This window comes from Ursus maritimus, unplaced genomic scaffold, assembly GCF_017311325.1.
Source record: "Ursus maritimus isolate PB19 unplaced genomic scaffold, ASM1731132v1 scaffold_17, whole genome shotgun sequence".
NCBI classification, from domain to species: Eukaryota; Metazoa; Chordata; class Mammalia; order Carnivora; family Ursidae; genus Ursus; species Ursus maritimus.
This window is the reverse complement of record NW_024424119.1, coordinates 51,255,107-51,273,087: the sequence shown is the minus strand read 5'-3', so window position 1 is coordinate 51,273,087 and position 17,981 is coordinate 51,255,107. Positions and strand designations below refer to the sequence as shown.

Genomic DNA, 17,981 nt, shown 5'->3' with positions numbered 1-17,981 from the left:
GCACATAAATGTCTGAAAAGCGCTGCTCTAGAAGGGCCTAAGCAGTTCCAAAGCAAGAGGCACTGGCAGTGGGAGCTGGGCGCAGCCCCAAAAACACCTACTCTAAGACACATGGGAGCTGTATCATTAGAGAGAGTTCTGTGCATCACTGGCTTTCCAGAAACATGAGGCTCTGTGGAACAATGCTAGAGGGAAAGAAGGTGATCTCAGGCAAAATTTGCCAAGTTGTCAAAAGTGGCTGCCTTCGGCAAGAGGGGTAGTGAAGCAGGAAACTTGAATTTTTGTTTTCTGTATAATCTGAATTTCCTAACACGTGTGTGTGTGCGTGTGTGTGTGTGTGTGTGTGTGTGTGTGTGTGTTTGGGGAATTGGTAAGGATTATGTTGATGGTGAGATTATGGGATATTCTTTAACATTTTCTTTATTAAAAAATCTAATAAATGGTAGCATTTTTTAAAAAAGCAATATACAAAGCAAAAGCTATTAGAAATACCAAGATGAATTTGGCAAAATCACAATCCTAATAGGATACCTTAATATTATTGCATCACTTTGTCAAATCAAGTAGGCAAAAAGAAATAAAAATATGGAAGATATGAATAATTTCATTAATAAGATTATTTACAAGATATATTTCAAAATCTATCACCTACTTACATAGAATACATCATCTTAGATGTTCCACAAGGCATCTTTTTTAAAATGAAAGATTTTTCTAGCCCATGAAGGAAATATTAAGAAGTTTAAGCCACATGAGGGCAGAGAACATGACTGTCTTGTCACCACTGATTCTCAGTGCCTAGCACAGCGGCCGCCATAATGTCAGTGCTCAATAAATATTTATTATAGGAAGAAGGCTACATTTTCTCACCGAAATGCAATAAAATAAGAAGTTCATGAGGCAAGTTGAACAAATAAAAAGCTCAAAGCATTTAGAGTATGAAAGAAATTCTCCCTCAGATAATCTTTAAAGTCAATATAATATCAATTGCAACTCAAGAGGACTTTTCATGGAATTTTACAAAACAATTCTAAAATTAATATGGAAGAACAAAGGTACACAAATGGACCAAATAAACATTAAACATAATCTATGTTTCTGTCTATAAGATTCATAACTTCGTAAATTAAAATGGTGAGAAATTAAAATGGTGTGACATTGGTACAGGAGGAGACAAATCAATACGTAAGAGAACTGAGTAGAGTTCAGATATATCCTGTCCATTGATTTACTAGTCTAAGTAGGATGCAATATCAAATGTGTGAGGAAGTTATACACCACTCGACAGATGCCTCCCATATGAAAAAATAAAAGTAGATCCTTACCTCGCACTATCCATAAGGAAGAAGTTCCAATGGGTTAAAGTCCTAAAGCAAAACACAAAACAATTGTGTTAGGAGAATTATAGGAGATTGTACAATCAACCTGGGGTGTGGGAAACTTCTTAAATAAAGCACAAAAACCAAAAGCCATAAATGCAACGTTTAGTAAAGTTGACTACTCTATAACCATAATTCTTAACAAATCATTAAGAAAAAACAAACTATCTAGACTAGGAAATAGACAAAGAATATGAACAGGCAATTCACAGAAAAGGAAATGCAAATGGTCAGTAATCGTATCAGAAAAGAGGTTTCATTTTACTAGTAATCAGGGGACCAAATGCAAAGTAAAATAAAGGGATAATTGCAGCCATGAGTTCAGCAAATTTTTTTCAAGTTCAAGTATAACAAGTGTTGATGGGATGGGGGTAACAGATTTATACATTATGACAGGAATATAAAATGTCTATGAAAATGTACATAGAATGGCATTCCCACTTTGAAGGGCATTTGAGCAGGATCAAAATGAAAAAAATGCATATTCTATATCATGACAATACCACATCTTTGCTTCTATCTTACAGAAACACTGGCATGCATTCCTAAGGCAGCCTGTACACGATTTTAACTGCAACATTCCCTTTAACAGCAAAATCTGGAAATAATCTTAGTGTCCAAGCAAAATGTGGTTGAATAAACTATATTAAATCCATACAATGCAATAAACTGCAACAGTGAAAATCAGTTTGATGCATAGATATTGACAGGGAAGATGCTTATTACTGATAGAAAAAGACAGACACAGAATAGCATATACAATAGGATACTCTATAATTTTTAAAAAAATCCACAGCAAAACAAACTGTATTTTCTCTAAGTGCATATACATCAATGCCAAAAAATCTGGGGTGCCACTCAACATGGCAAACTGAAATAATGTGGCACCCCTTTCTTCTGTCATCTAGAATCTTACTAGAAATCCTATATAAAATATTCCACAAAGTTTCCAAAATACAGACCTATTCATTCTCTCTCTCTCTCTCTCTCTCTCACACACACACACACACACACAAATACATATAAATGAAAATGCCCAGATGTGAGAAATAAAGAGGGATGTTTTCAAAAGCCAGAGCTGCAGGTGTACAAACCGAAGCTCACTAGCCCTGAAGTGAGGAGACCAGCTATTAAATAGAGAATTAATTTGGAGAAGTTTTAAAATAATGTGGAATTAGATTTCTAGACAAAATAACATGCACAGTGTGGGAGGGAGTGGTCATCAGATCCCTGAACAGGTTAGGAGGAGGGTATGAATACCGACGAACTTCCGACTTTGGTAGTTCAAGCATGCGTTATAAAAATGTAAGCTTATCATCTGAAAGCAGAGAAATAGATGCTAAAACTTCCAAGCCACTGGAGGAGAACAAAGGAAGGGAGGGAATAAAGAAATCTGATCCATCAAATACAAGGCAGAAAATAGGGGCAGGGAGAGAATAAATCAAGAGAAGGCATAGGAAAGAGCACAAAATAAGGTTATTATTATATTATATTAATATATTATAATATATTATATTAACAAATGTTCATATTAAAAATAAATATAAGTGGACCAACTCTGCCAGTTAAAAGACAAAGCTGCTTAGATTGGGGGAGAAAAAAGCGAACAGCTATAAGCAATGTAAGATTATGTCTCAGAAAGATTGAAAATAAAAGTACAGAAAATGGTATATCAGAGAAATTTAATTAAAAAATAACTTAGAAGGTGGTGTAGTTATATTAACATCTGGCAAAATAGATTCTGAGGCAAAAGCAGATAGAGATAAACAGTGATGTTACATAATGATACAAAACAATTAAGGGAAAAGATGTAAGAATCCTGGGGCACCTGGGTGGCTCAGTCGGTTAAGCCTCGGACTCTTGATTTTGGCTTGGGTGGTGATCTCAGCGTCGTGACGTCAAGCAGCGCACTGGGCTCCATGCTGGGCATGGAGCCTGCTTAAGATTTTCTCTTCCCCTCTCTCTCTGCAACCCCCCCCAAAAGATTTAAGAATCTTAAACTTGTATGCACCTAACAACAACCTCAAAATGTATACAGCCAAACATGACTGGAATTATAAGGAAAAACAGACATATCCACAACCACAGAGGGAGATTTTTAACGAACTCTCTCTCACATAAATGTCAAGCAGTTGAAAAATAAAATTAGTAAAGATAAAGAAGACTTGAATAATACAGTTAACACACCTGAACTTGTAAATCTGTTTAGCACTCTGTGCTTAAAATTTAGAGATGAATCAATCTTTTCAAGCATCTATGGAACAGTTATCAAAATAACCAAGAACTAGACCAGACTAGTCTTTGAAAACTCGAAGATGTGCAGACCACACACTCTGACAACAAATAAAATTAGAAATAAATTACAAATAGATGGCTAACACACCCCATTTAGAAAATTTAACAAAAATAACAGTACCATATTTTAAAAACACTGAGTTAAGTGTCCAATTCCAGTAGTTAGCAAGAGAGTAATTAAGTAAACTCAAAGGACAATGATAAAAATGAGAATAAAGAAAACAGGAATCAATCATGTACAAATTAAATTTACAGTAGAAAGAAGGGGCACCTGGATGGCTCAGTCAGTTAAGCGTCTGCCTTTGGCCCGGGTCATGATCCCGGGGTCCTGGAATCAAGCCCCTCATTGGGCTCCCTGCTCTGCGGGGAGTCTGCTTCTCCCTCTGCCTCTCCCTCTGTGTGTTCACTCTCTCTCTCTCTCTCTCTCTCTCAAATAAATAAATAAATCTTTTAAAAAATTAACAGTAGAGAAGATTTTTTAAGTCCCTAAATCAGTTCTTTGCAAAGACTAATAAAATATCCGAACTTCTACCATGATTTATCAAGATAAAAGAGAGAAGGCACAAATAAACAATATTAAGGATGAAAAGCAGGGGAACAAAACTTCAGATATAATACATCACAGGAGGACACTGCAAAGAAGTTTGTAACAATAAATTAAAAATTTGAACAATCTCATGAATAGGTGTAATTTATAAGAGTGATCCAAGAAGAAAGAAGAAACCTGCATAGCTTTTTTAATCACTAATAAAATGGTAGCCATAGTTTAGAATCCACCCACAGAAACAAAACAAAATTATCCAGCACTGATGATTTTATAGGTCAGTTATTAAAACTTCAAGGAATAGAAAATCCTTATTCTTTGCAACATGTTTTAGTGAATGGGGGGGAAAAAAGGGAAAGCTCCTTAACACATTTTAGGAAGCAGGGACAACCTTAATACCAAAACAGACAAGGAAGCGGCAAGCACTGCATGTTATAAGACACTCTTACTTATGAACATAGATGTAAAAATCTAAATAAAATATCAAATTGGGCAATGAGTGAAAAATGCAGTGAGACATTATAACAAGTAGGGACTATCTGAGGCACACACAAATAGTTTAGCACTTAAAAATATTAATGTAATTAGTCCAGTTATATATATATATTTTTTTTAATTTTTATTTGTTTTTTAAAGTAATCTCTACACCCACTGTGGGGCTCAAACCCATGACTCCAGGATCAAGAGTTGCGTGCTCCACGAACTGAGCCAGCCAGGTGCCCCACAGCCCAGTAATATTAAAAAAACAAACAAACAACGTATTATCACCTCCTCAACATATGTGGGGAAAAGCATGTGATAAAACAGAATGCTTATTTATGAAAAGTTACCTAGGAAACAGAAAGGAGCTGACCTGGTCTCATAAGGGGCATGTACTGGTCAAAGGGCATACACTTCCAGCTGCAAGATAAGTAAGTTCTAGGGTACGTACAGCATAGTGACTATATATTTCTGTATTGTACATATGTAAGGAGCTAAGAGAGTAAATCTCAAATGTTCTCACAACGACCACCACCATCACCACAACAAAAATGGTAATTATGTGAGGTGAGGATGTACTAACTAACCTTATTATGATAATCATTTTGTAATATATACATATATCAAATCATCACACGGTACACCTTAAACTTGCACAATATTATATGTCAATCGTATCTCAATAAAGCTGGAAAAAAATAAATTCAAAAAAAAGGGGAAATCCCAACATACATGATAGTTGGTGAATAGCAAAAGCATTTCTGTGAAATTCAGAAAGTAGCAAAAAAAGATCGCTATCACCACTTGCAGTCAACATTAGATAAATACAATTGAGGAGACAAAAGAAAAAAGATATATGGATTAGACATGACAGAATTGTCATTATTCTCAGATTTAAAAATCACTGCCTACGTTTGAAAAAATTCCAGGAAAATCTACCAACACCACTATTAGAATAATAGAGTTCCTCAAGCCTGCTAAATACAAATCCCATATATAAAAATTGATTGCGTTCCTATACGCCAGTAACAGTTAAAAAGTGTAATTCAAAAAGAAGACACCATTCACAATGACGACATCCATAAGATGTGTAAGAACTTTGAAGAGAAAATTATAAAACGTCCCTGAAGGATAAGGTCTAAACGAATGGATAACTAACTCATGTTAGTGGATACAAAGACTCAGTATGACAAAGATGGCAATTCTCTCCCACCAGCAATATAGATTTGACACGGTGCGATTCCAAAACACCAAGGGAGTTCTCCTCGGAACTTTGATAAGCAGATTCCAAAATATGTATGGAATCATAAAGGCTCAAGAAGAGCTTTCTTCTCAGTGTATGTGTGTGTAAGCTAACGTATTCTGTGATGTATTCTTCTGCCAAATATGAAGACTTGTGATGAAGCTAGAGTAATTAAAATAATGTGCCATTAGTGCCAGGACAACTAGGTCAAAAGAACAGTAAGGAGAGTCTGGAAACCGAGCCGCGTGTATATGGGACCAGCACAAATGAGTGACAAATGAACGGACTGTTCAATAAGCGATGTTGAGGTGAAGGATAATGGAACGATGGAATTAGAATACTGTCATTTTCCAAGCCTGATGAGGTAATGGATCTAGGCACATAATGGTTGTTAATATCCCAAATATGTGATGTTAGACATTATAAACCTGCTGATGGGAGCACACAAAATCTTGGACAAAGTAGTCTTGCCAAATGTCGTATCTGAATGCCATCAGGTCTCTCACTGCATACAGGAAACACCAGGACAGAGGAACATGTTGAATGGTACCATCACAAATATACAGTCAGGAAAACTTAGAATGTGGGAATCTGTACAGAACCAACAGTCTAGTTTCTTTAATAAATAAATTTCAAGGGGGGGGGAAGAGGAAGGAGATATTCATATGCTAAAACAGACCTAAGAAAATTCAATCAACAGCAATATGTGTAATTTATTTGGATTCTGATTCAAACCAACTGCAAAAAGAAAATTATGACATGATTTGTAGAGATTTGTTTATTGGTATTAAGAAATTAATGTTTTTTTTAGATATAATAATGCTTCTGTGGTTCAAAAGAGACCTGATCTTTTAAAGATTCATGCTCAGATATTTAAAGATGAAATTATATGATGTCTGACTTTGCTTTAAAATTAATTCAGGAGAGGGAATGATTGGTGCTATGGACAAAACAAGATCGGCCATGAAATGAACATTCATGGATGATTAGTAAATGAGGTTTATTATTCTATTTTCTGTATTTCTGTATATACTTGAAATTTTTTAAAGTAAAAAGTTAAAAGGGGAAAATAATGCTGGAATTACTTGTTATCCATATGAGGAAAAGACAAAATAAAATTCCTAATAATTCCATATAAAAATTATACATCATATAAAAATTAATGCCAGGTAGATTAAAGACTAATTATACATTGCAAAAATATTGAAACTTTTAGAAATAAATATAGGAACATGTGTTTATGACACTGGCGTGGGAAGGATTTCCTAAGCCAGACAGAAAAAGTGCTAAACCGTAAAGGCAAACGTTGATATTTGCATACAATAAATGATACTATAAACAAAGTGAAAACAGAGCATAGTCTGGGAGAAATGATCTGCAACAAAATATTAGTGTCCACGATATATAATGAACTTTACAAATCAATGAGGGGGGAAAATGGACAAAGGCTATGAACAGGGACTCTGAAGAGAAAATCTCAATAGTAAATAAATAAGTAAAAAGCTCTGCAACCTCACAGGTAATCAAGAAAATGCAACTAAAGTGACAACAGGATACATTTCATATCCATCCACTGGCAAAACTTAAAAATCAGATGGTACCTGATGGGGAGGTTACAAGGAAACAAGCACGCTTACAGAGCACGGTGCTGGTGGGAACGCTGGTGGGAACCATGGTGGGTACACTGGTATGATCACACTGGAGATATTTTGGTAATATTGGACCTAGTCCAGTGCACAGACCTTGTGATGTAGCAATTCCACATCCACATATCTACCCTAGACAAATCTTCCCCGTGTACCTAAGAAGACATGGACACAAATGTTTATCATGTATGTATGTTATTGTTTAAAAATGGAAACAACTGGACCTTAGAAGGGAAATGGCAAAACAATGGAATTCTAGCAAGCAGATAAAATGAAAACTAGATCTATGTGTATCAACCTGAGTAAATCTCAAAGTCTTTCAAAAAGTTATAGCCAGAATGCTACAATTCATGTACACTGAAGAACAGGCAGAATAAATCTGTGTATTGTTTGTGGATAGATGCTTATGTTGTAAACATATGGGGATGGGTGGTGCCCCAGGAGAAGGAAGGGATGGGTGGAAGGACTCCAAAACTCTGACAATGGTAAAATGAATATGTTATATCCTTTTCTGTACCTTTCTGTATGTTTAAGATATTTCATAATTAAGATTCTTTTTTAAAGAAAATGCATTGGCTTAATATCCTCCAAACATTATCCTTGTCACACATTAATTAAAGATGATATGATTTTTCTATCTGGGAAGCCCCAGCTAATTAATTGAAAAATACTTACAACTAATAAGAAACAGTGGCTATCTCTAGGGGCAGAATTATGGAGGTACTTTCACTTTCTAATCTTTTAAATTGTTTGAATTTTAAAATGATGAACATGTATGACTTTTATATTCAGAAAACAATAACGATATTTCCATTCTGAAAATTAAATAAGATGGAAGGGTAAAAAGTCAAAAAACAAAGAGCATTTGGTAAGGTGGCCACTTATAAAATAAATCTGGCAGCAATAAAAATTCAAAGTAATATTGGAATAAAAATACAATTCAAGGGAGCAACACAGATTATTAAATAGCAAAAAAAGAAGTGCAGACATATGAAGAGAACCATACAACTTGACATAAAAGGAGACCTAAATAAATAAGAAATGTACAAGAATAAGCAAGAAATGTTCCAGAATGAGAAGAGTTGATACGCACCACAGAAATGAACTCCTTCTAATCATTCTATTTTTATAAAACTGTGTTTTCTACTTAATGGCAATTAATGAAAATATTTCCATGTCACTAAATATTTTGCAGAAGTTCTTAGGCTGAGTCACATGGACTCCTAGGGCGTCTGGGGGTCCTCAAAGGCACTGAAATTAAATGCAAACTTTTCTCCATGTACGAATCTTTCTGGAGAGAGTCTTCACGGCTATTGAGAGACACTATAGTGGTCCATTCCAAAGAAAGACTAAGAACTGCTACTACTGGTTATTTTTTTGGTAACCACTTTATTGGATGTAATTCACATATCAAACAATTCACCCAGAGAGTGTACAATTCAGTGCCTTTTAGTATATTCAGAGCTGTGGGATCACCACCACCGTCAATTTTAGAACATGTCATCACCCCAAGAGAAACACTGTGCCCTTTGCAATCACTCTTCCAAATACCCCATCACCCCAGCCCTAAGCAACCAACCACTTTCTCTACAGATTTGCCTTTTCTAGACATTTCATGTAAATAAAATCACAGAGTATGTGCTCTATTGTGACTAGCTTCCTTCGCTTATCATGGTGTTGTCCAAGTTCATCCAAGTAGCAGCAGGTGTCAGCGCTTCATTCCTTACTTACGGCCGAGTGACAGCCCATTGCCTGGATCTACCACATTTTTATTCATTGATCAGCTGATGTGCGTTTGGGCTGTTTCCACCATTTGGCTATTATGAATAATGCTGCCTTGACTATTTCCATAAAGCTTTTACAGGAGTATTATTTTTATAGGATCAACAACCATCTGTATGTTCTTTTCTGTCAACTATTTTTTTTTAGATTTGTATTTCTCAACACTTTTTCATTATTAACCCTAAAAGGAGAAAATGTTGCTTTCATTAATTATTACAATTATTTTCTTATAATTTATATTATTACAAACATTTGTTAAATCAACCAATTAAAAATTAAATTTCATTTCTATCAACAGGAATTAAATACTAAGGAATAAGATTTATTCCTTAGAGTTGAGCTTTGAACGGCCACAAACCATTGTCATATCTGAGATACTCTGCTCCCCAAGAAATGATTTTTGCCCTCTTGGGGACCACAGGCCATACACTGAGAATGCATGCTTTAGAGCCTCTGCCCATTTTTCCTGTATAGGGTTGTCTTTCTATTTTTTTAATTTTTTAGGAATGCTTCATATGTTAGAGAACCTGGCTCTTTGTGATGAGTTGCAAATTATTCCCCCCAATATGTAGTTTCTACGGATTTAGCTTCTGATGGTTTTTTTCTTACAGATTTTTTTTAATGTAGTTGAATTTATCAATCATTTTATGGCTATTAGAAAGGCCTTTGCCATTCCAAGATCAATTTTGCCAAGATTATAAAAACATTCTCCTATGGTTTATGGTTTCATTTTCTATTTAAACCTCTGATCTGCCTGAAATTTAATTGTGCAAAGTACAAACCAGGGATCCAACTTTTTCCCCCAGATGACTATCCAGTTATCTCAAGACATATTACTGAATGATCAATCTTCCCCCCACCGATCTGAAATGCCACCTCTAAATTTTTTTTTAAAGATTTATTTATTTATTTATTTATTTGACACAGAGAGAGAGACAGCGAGCGAGAGAGGGAACACAAGCAGGGGGAATGGGAGAGGAAGAAGCAGGCTCCCAGCAGAGGAGCCCGATGTGGGACTTGATCCTGGAACGCCAGGATCACGCCCTGAGCCGAAGGCAGCCGCCTAACGACTGCACCACCCAGGCGCCCCTGAAATGCCACCTCTAAAGCTATACTAAGCTACTGTGCATTTTGGGGAAAATTCTGAACTTTTATCTGTATCATTGATCTGTCTATACACACAAGTACCATTACTACACTGTTTTAGTATCTGCCACCCTATTTCTCCCTAATTTCTTGACATTTAAAAAATTCGTTTCCATTTGGGTTTGTTCATTTTTATGTGAACTTTAGAATCAATCAGCTGGTTTCCTTAAGTAATACTGTTGGCATTTTAGCGGGATCCTATTACACTGTAAATTAATTTTAAAAGAACTGTCATCTTTGAGTCTTCCTACCCAAGAACATGAGATAACTTTCCGTGTTTAAAGTCATCATTTGTGAGCCTCTGTATTTCAAAGTTTTATTCACATATATATCACACATTTCTTATTATGATAAAATACTGAGTATTTTAAGTATCAAGAGAGCGGTATACAAATACTCGATTCTTCTTTTAATTTTGTACCCAACAATATTATTGAACTATCTTATTTTTGTAATAGTTTTTCAACTGAGTCTCTTGGGTTATAGCTACACAATCATATCATTCTATCTTATCATCTGCAAATAAAGATAATTTAATGTCTCACTTTCTTATTTTCATACCTCTAATATCTTTCTTTAATTACACTGGTTATTTCTTCCACAACAATGCTAAATAATAGTCCAATATGATAATATTGGACATTTTAGTTTTACCCTGACTTTAATGGGAATGCTTTTAGTGTTACCTCATTAAGCATAATGCTGGCTTATGGGTTGAGATGAGTCTATTTTTATGTTATTTTATTAAATGCTTTATAATTAAGAATAGATATTGAATTTTGTCAAATGCCTTTTCAGTGTTTATGGAGATGATCTTGTGACCTTTCTCCTTAGACCTATTAATATGATAAATTCTATTAATAGATATTTTACCAACATTTTATTATGAAATTTTTCAAACATACACCAAAGCCGAAAGAATGTTGCACTGAACAAGCATATATCTACGTCCTACGTCCTACCATTAACTTTACTATTCTTTCTTCATCACACAATAGATATGTTTAAAAATACTGATTTTCATAGATTTTAATTAATTCTATTAGAACTTAAAATATTGTGCCATTCTTGTATTCTGTAGTAAACACTTGGTCATAGTGTATTAGTTTTGTTTTGTTTTGAAGCACTGCTGTATTTTGTTTGCTATTATTTTAATTTGGATTTTTGTATCAATATTCATAAATGTATGCATATGTGATATATATGGGTATCTGTGTGTCTCTGTTGCTTCACAAAAACAATCTGAATGTTTAAAAAAATTTCAGGCCCCAGAACAGTTTAAATGGCATTGGAATTATCTGGCCCTTAAAAAAGTGGTAGAATTCCCCTGGAAAACTGTCTGGGACAGTTTGTTTTTCAAGTAGGTGAGTAAATCTTTAGTGGCATTTTCTATTTCTTCTATGGTAATTTGTGGGTTTATTATTTCTTTCTCCTCTGGAGTCAATTTTGGTCAATTATTTTTTTCCTAAGAAAAGTATCATTTCTTCTAGTTTCCAAACTGATTTACATAAAGTTGAGCAAAACTCTCTCTTACAATGCTTGTAACTATTTGCATTTATTTCCCCAACTGTCATGATTACTCTGTGTAGTTTTACTTTCTCTCAGTTACCAAACCACAGATATATTCTTGTTTTTCCCCCAAAGAACTGGGACCTGGATTTAGTAATGCTATTTTTTTTCTCTTTTCTAATTCATCGGTGTTCACTGCTCTCTTTCTGATTTCTTCCTCCTGACTTAAGGTTTCATTTTTTAATTTTCTTTTTTTTTAAAGATTTTATTTATTTATTTGAGAGACCGAATGAGAGAGAGAGAGAGAGAGCACAGAGGGGGGAGGGTCAGAGGGAGACACAGACTCCCTGCTGGGCAGGGAGCCCGATGTGGGACTGATACGGGACTTGATCCTGGGACTCCAGGATCATGACCTGAGCTGAAGGCAGTCGCTTAACCAACTGAGCCACTCAGGTGCCCGAATTTTTTAATTTCTTGAGCTAACCATGATGCGTTTTTGTTCATTCTTTCTTTATCATTAATACACATATCCAAAAGCTATCAATATTCCTCTGGGCGCTGTTTTACCTCTCACAGGCCTAACAGGATTTTCACTACCACTATTTTCTAACACTTTGAAGTTTGAGATTTGATTTTTTCTAGACCCAAGAATGGTTTGCAAGTTCTAAATTTTATAGGCAGAAAAATACTTGGGTATTGTAATTTTTTGTTTTATTGCATTCTGATCAGAGAACGTTATCTCACTATTCCTTTGTTTTCTTTTTGAATTAACACAAAGCCAATTTTGCAATCAATAGGAACACTGAAAGGAATGTGCAATCACTGTTTTTAATTGTTGGTCAGTGTGATTGTATATCAGACTTATCTCATTAGTTATATTTATAGGTGTTTTATATTATTACTTTTTATATATATGTCATGAACTTAGAGAAGTAAATGAAAGCCTCTTACTACCTAAGTTTGTCTCTATTTGTTTCTTCCTGCATCTCCTTGGTGCTAGGCACACAGATATGCATAACTGTTTTCATTATGAATTGTAGCATTTGACATTATAATGGCTCACCTTTGTATATCATCTTTTTATATGGCTGATTATATATATCAGACTATTGTTGGACACAGAGCCCCCACATCTCCAGAACATTTGCATACCCCAAGGGAGAATACCTTACCCTGAGTGGGCTCTGGACAAGCAAATCTGGGAGTCATGGACAAAGCTGGGATGTTCTGAGTACAGAAAAGGTGATGTGGACAGTGAATTCTGTTGGGGGTCTAAGTCCTCAACGATCTAGAAGATATCCAGAAAAGACTCACTTCCAGAAGTTAAACCCTGAAAGGAAACTGCTTGAAAACAAATGGAACAAGGAGGGAACACTAAGGGAAGTGAAAGGTTCAGATAACAAGAACGAAGTGTGAGAGGAAGCAGATTGTGCTGTCTTATAACAGCAGAACAGAAAGTCTGAAGTAGTGTTGTCTAATAGAAATATAATGTAAGCCACAAATGGAAGCCACATATGTATTTTATATTTTCTAGCAGCCACCTTTTAAAATGAAATGAAAACAAGTGAAATTGATTTTAACAATGTATTTTAATCCATTTTTTAAGATTTTATTTATTTGAGAGAGAGAGTCCGCACACACATGGGAGAGAGAGACTCTCAAGCAGACTGTGCCGAGCGTGGAGCCTTACACAGGGCTAGATCTCATGACCCTGAGACCACGACCTGAGCCAAAATCGAGTCGGATGCCCCACCGACTGAGCCATGTAAGCACCTCAAATTTTTTTAAGGGGGGGAGGGGCATGGGGAGTAAGAAAGAGAGAATCCCAAGCAGGCTCCATGCCCAGTGTGGCGTCCCACACAGGGCTCGATCTCACAAACCTGAGATCATGACTTGAGCCATTATCAAGAGTTGCACGCTTCACTGAGTGACCCAGGTGCACCTTAATTAATCCAGTACACTCAAAACATTGCTGTTTTGATATGTAATGAATATAAAAGTTATTAATGAGATATTTTACTTTTTTTCCCTACTAAATCTTTGAAATCTGGTGTGTATTTTATATCTAAATTCAGATCAGACACACTTCGAGTGCTCCATAGCTGCATGTGGCTAGTGACTAAAAAGTCCAAGTGACTTCTGTGCAAAAGAAAACCAGGATGGGGGCGCCTGGGTGGCGCAGTCGTTAAGCGTCTGCCTTTGGCTCAGGGCGTGATCCTGGCGTTCTGGGATCAAGCCCCACATCAGGCTCCTCCGCTAGGAGCCTGCTTCTTCCTCTCCCACTCCCTCTGCTTGTGTTCCCTCTCTCGCTGGCTGTCTCTCTCTAAAATAAATAAATAAAATCTTTTTTAAAAAAAATGAATAACTAAAAAAAAAAAAAAAAAAAAACCAGGATGTCATCAAGATTCCAGACAGTAACATTTTATGTTTTAAAAATGGAGCAACTTTTTAAAAATATTTAAGATTTTATATCCAGGCAAGCTTTTCTTCAAATGTAGAGGCTACCAATGAAACAGTTATGAACATGCAAGACGCATGGGTCCACTTGAATTCTGTGCTCACAGGGCATCACAAATGCTGCACTCACATGGGGCAGCAAGGAACCGTGGCAGATGTCCATATTGTGTACATCTCCTTTGCACATACACGCAATCCCTTGTCCATCAGACTTGACTCACAATACAAAGATAAAATTATTAAGAAGCTCAAAATAGCAAAAGCAGAGCATGAAGGAGAGCCCAGTGTGACTATAAAGGTTACATACTCATGAAACCATCTCTGGGTGATACCCAGTGTCTGGTAAGTCCAGATCCCTTCCAACTTGTCTCCCTCCTCTGTTCTCTCTTCTTACGACCATTCTCCATACTGGAGTTGGTGGTATGCTTAAAACACAGAATTCACCATGTCCAGCTCCTGCTTAACACACCTATTCTTGTTGCTCTCTTTGCATTCATGTTAATATTCATACTCATTCATTCAAAGTGGACCTGCCCACTTTTCTCCTCTCATCCCTCTTCTCCTGCCCCAGACCCATACTCCAGGCCCTGGCCAAATCAAACCCAGCATCACGTATCCAAAACTGAATCCCAGTTCTGCACTCTACCTCCTGGATTGCTCCTTCTCCTGTTTTAACCATCTCAGGAATCAGCACTTCCATCAATCTGGTTGTAGACCCTGGGGTCATCCTTGACCCTTCTTCACCCTCAAACCCCACATTTTATCTGCGTTGCCTTTCAAGAATCATCTCTTGAACCGTTTCATGTCAGTGCCCTTGACATTCTTGCCCATTTGTCCTTCCTTTTCATCTACCTTGCAGCTGTCCATCCTGGAAGCAACCCATCTTCTCCTTCCTCACACCTAGCATGGAAGCCTTCAAGGGAGAATGCCATGGTCACAAAGACTGGTCCCTCTAATAAATAAAGGTCTCCAAACTCATATGGGCTCACAGTCTCCCCCTTCTGTCTTTCCAGAGGATGTAGGGAAATCTTCCCCCTAAGATTACTATCTAACTAGAAATGAACAATTGAAAGCAATTAAAAGAGAGTTGAGGTGTCCCATATGCTTGGCAACTGTAATAGCTAACATTTACATAACTCTTATTATATGTAGTCATGTTCTGTGGTGGTCTTTACATGAGCTGATATTCATTTAAATGTTAAATATCAGTTACAGAAATGAAAAAAGTAAAGAACAGAAAGGTTAAGTGACTTGCTCAAGGTCAAACAGCTACTGAATAGTTCATAAGGGATTCAAACCCAGGCAGACAGGCTCCAGGGCCCCTAGACTTTACCACGGTACTAAAGAGATCAAAGAAGTGTTTGGAAATAGATGCTAATAAAAATGGTACTTGTCAAAACTATGGACACAGCTAAGGACAACAGTTAGTGGGAAATTTATGGCATCATTATCAAAGAACAGGAAAATGAAAAGGAACAAAACAGCACAAACTGAATATAGAAATAAAGATAAAGACACTCATCAATGAAATAGTGAAGAAAAAAAGCGGAGATTAACCAAACCAAAAGCTTTTCTTGAAAAAGATAATTAATAGCAAGATAGAAGTACTATCTACCTAATAATAATAACAATATTATGAATCTGTCCTAACAAATTCAATAACCTATATGAGATACTTGAACATATAGGAAAATATAAAATGTTGAAATTTGTGCAAGAGACAGCAAACTTGAACAGATATATAAATAGCCTCGAACAAATAAATACTAAGAAAATCAAACTGGTAGTCAGCTACCTTCTCTTTCTCCACCCCACCCCACGACAGTCCGAGGTCCAGATGGTTTTATGCAGGGGCTGCATACGAATTCCACTAAACTTCTAAGGGATAGTTATTTTCAATTTTATTCAAGTTGTTCCAGAAAACAGAGAAATAGTGAACTCTGCCCAACTAATCTTGTGGGGCTAATATAATCCTGCTCCTAAAACCAGATAGGAACTATGCAAAAAGGAAAACTGTAAGCCTATTTTACTTTTAAGCAGATGCAAAAATCCTAAACAAAACATCGCTAACTGGGGGCACCTGGATGGCTCACTCGGTTAAGGGTCCAACTCTTGATTTCAGCTTGGGTCATGATCTCAGGATGGTGAGATCAAGCCCTGCATCAGGCTCCAACTGGGCGTGAAGCCTGCTTAAGATTCTCTCTCTCCCTCTGCCCCTCTCCCCATCGCTCTCACTCTCTTTCTCAAAAAACACACACACAAAAAAAAAAAACAAAAAAAAAAGTGCTAACTGAATCCAATGTATTAAAAATACATTAAAAATGTATTAGAAATAATACATAATATTCAAGGAATTCAAGGATAGTTCAGCATCAGAAAACTCTTCCATTTAATTCAAAATTAACTGAGGGAGAGAAATATGATAATCTCAATTGATACAGAAAAGGCATTTTATAAGGTCCAGTACCTTTTTATGATTAAAAAAACCCTCAAAACTTGAAGTAGAAAAAATCTATTTAATTTGATAAAGTCTATACATCCTCAAACAAGTAATATACATGATAGAAAAATTTTAGGCATATATATCTTCACGTCCTAGACAAAAACAAGATGGCCCTAATAATAACTCATACTGTTTAACAAAGTGGAAGGGAAGACCTAAAACTGTCATTATTTATAGATGTGACTAACCATCTAGGTAGGCACCAACAGAATTAACAGACCAATTATTAGAACAAGGGAATTCAGCTAAGATTGCTCAGACATGTTACCTACAAAAATCAATACTTTCCTAAACCAGCGATAGCCAACTACAAAATGTCATAAAAAATGAAATACTGGGGCACCTGGGTGGCTCAGTCAGTTAAGTGTCTGCTTTGGCTCAGGTCATGATCTCAGGGCCCTGGGATAGAGCCTCGTTATCAGGCTCCAGGCTCAAGTGGGGAGTCTGCTTATCCCTCTCCCGCTGCCCCTCCTCCTGGCTTGTGCTCGCTCTCTCTCTCAAATGAATAAAATCTTTAAAAAAAAAAAAGAAATATCAAAAAATGCAAAATATCAAAATTAAATAATATCAAAATATCAAAAATATCAAAAGATGTAATATAATAAATCATAAATGGAAGAAAGTACAATAAAAAAATAACATCGCAACTGCAACAAAAATCAGTTATCAGAGAATTAAACCAAGAACTTATAAGGACCTCTGTAAACTGAACTTTAAAACTTGAATAACTAACAATCCTTGGAGAGAATGACTTAATCTTATTATAACCAAGTCAACTCTCCCCAGACTAATTAAGCCATTCACTGCAATCCCCATCATAAGTACAGTTATATATATAAGTGTGTGTCTATGTGTATTTTCTTTGAAAAAGAAACTTGGTAAATCTACTCTGAAAATTATATGGAGTAATGGAAGATACATGAAGAACTAAGTCAACTTCCAAACAAACCAACCAACCAACAAACAAAAGAGCAGTGAGGGGGTGACTTTCCCTACC

The 17,981-nt window shown here is 36.0% G+C and overlaps 1 protein-coding gene across 1 annotated transcript in view; it reads right to left on the bottom strand.

Moving 5' to 3' along the window:
- The window catches only part of MVB12B (multivesicular body subunit 12B), a 256,508-nt gene that overhangs the window by 231,883 nt on the left and 6,644 nt on the right, over nucleotides 1-17,981 (bottom strand). The window contains exon 2 of the mRNA XM_040631900.1: nucleotides 1,326-1,367. The gene's annotated coding sequence lies outside the window, so the exon portion shown is untranslated. The remainder of the gene's footprint in view (nucleotides 1-1,325; nucleotides 1,368-17,981) is intronic.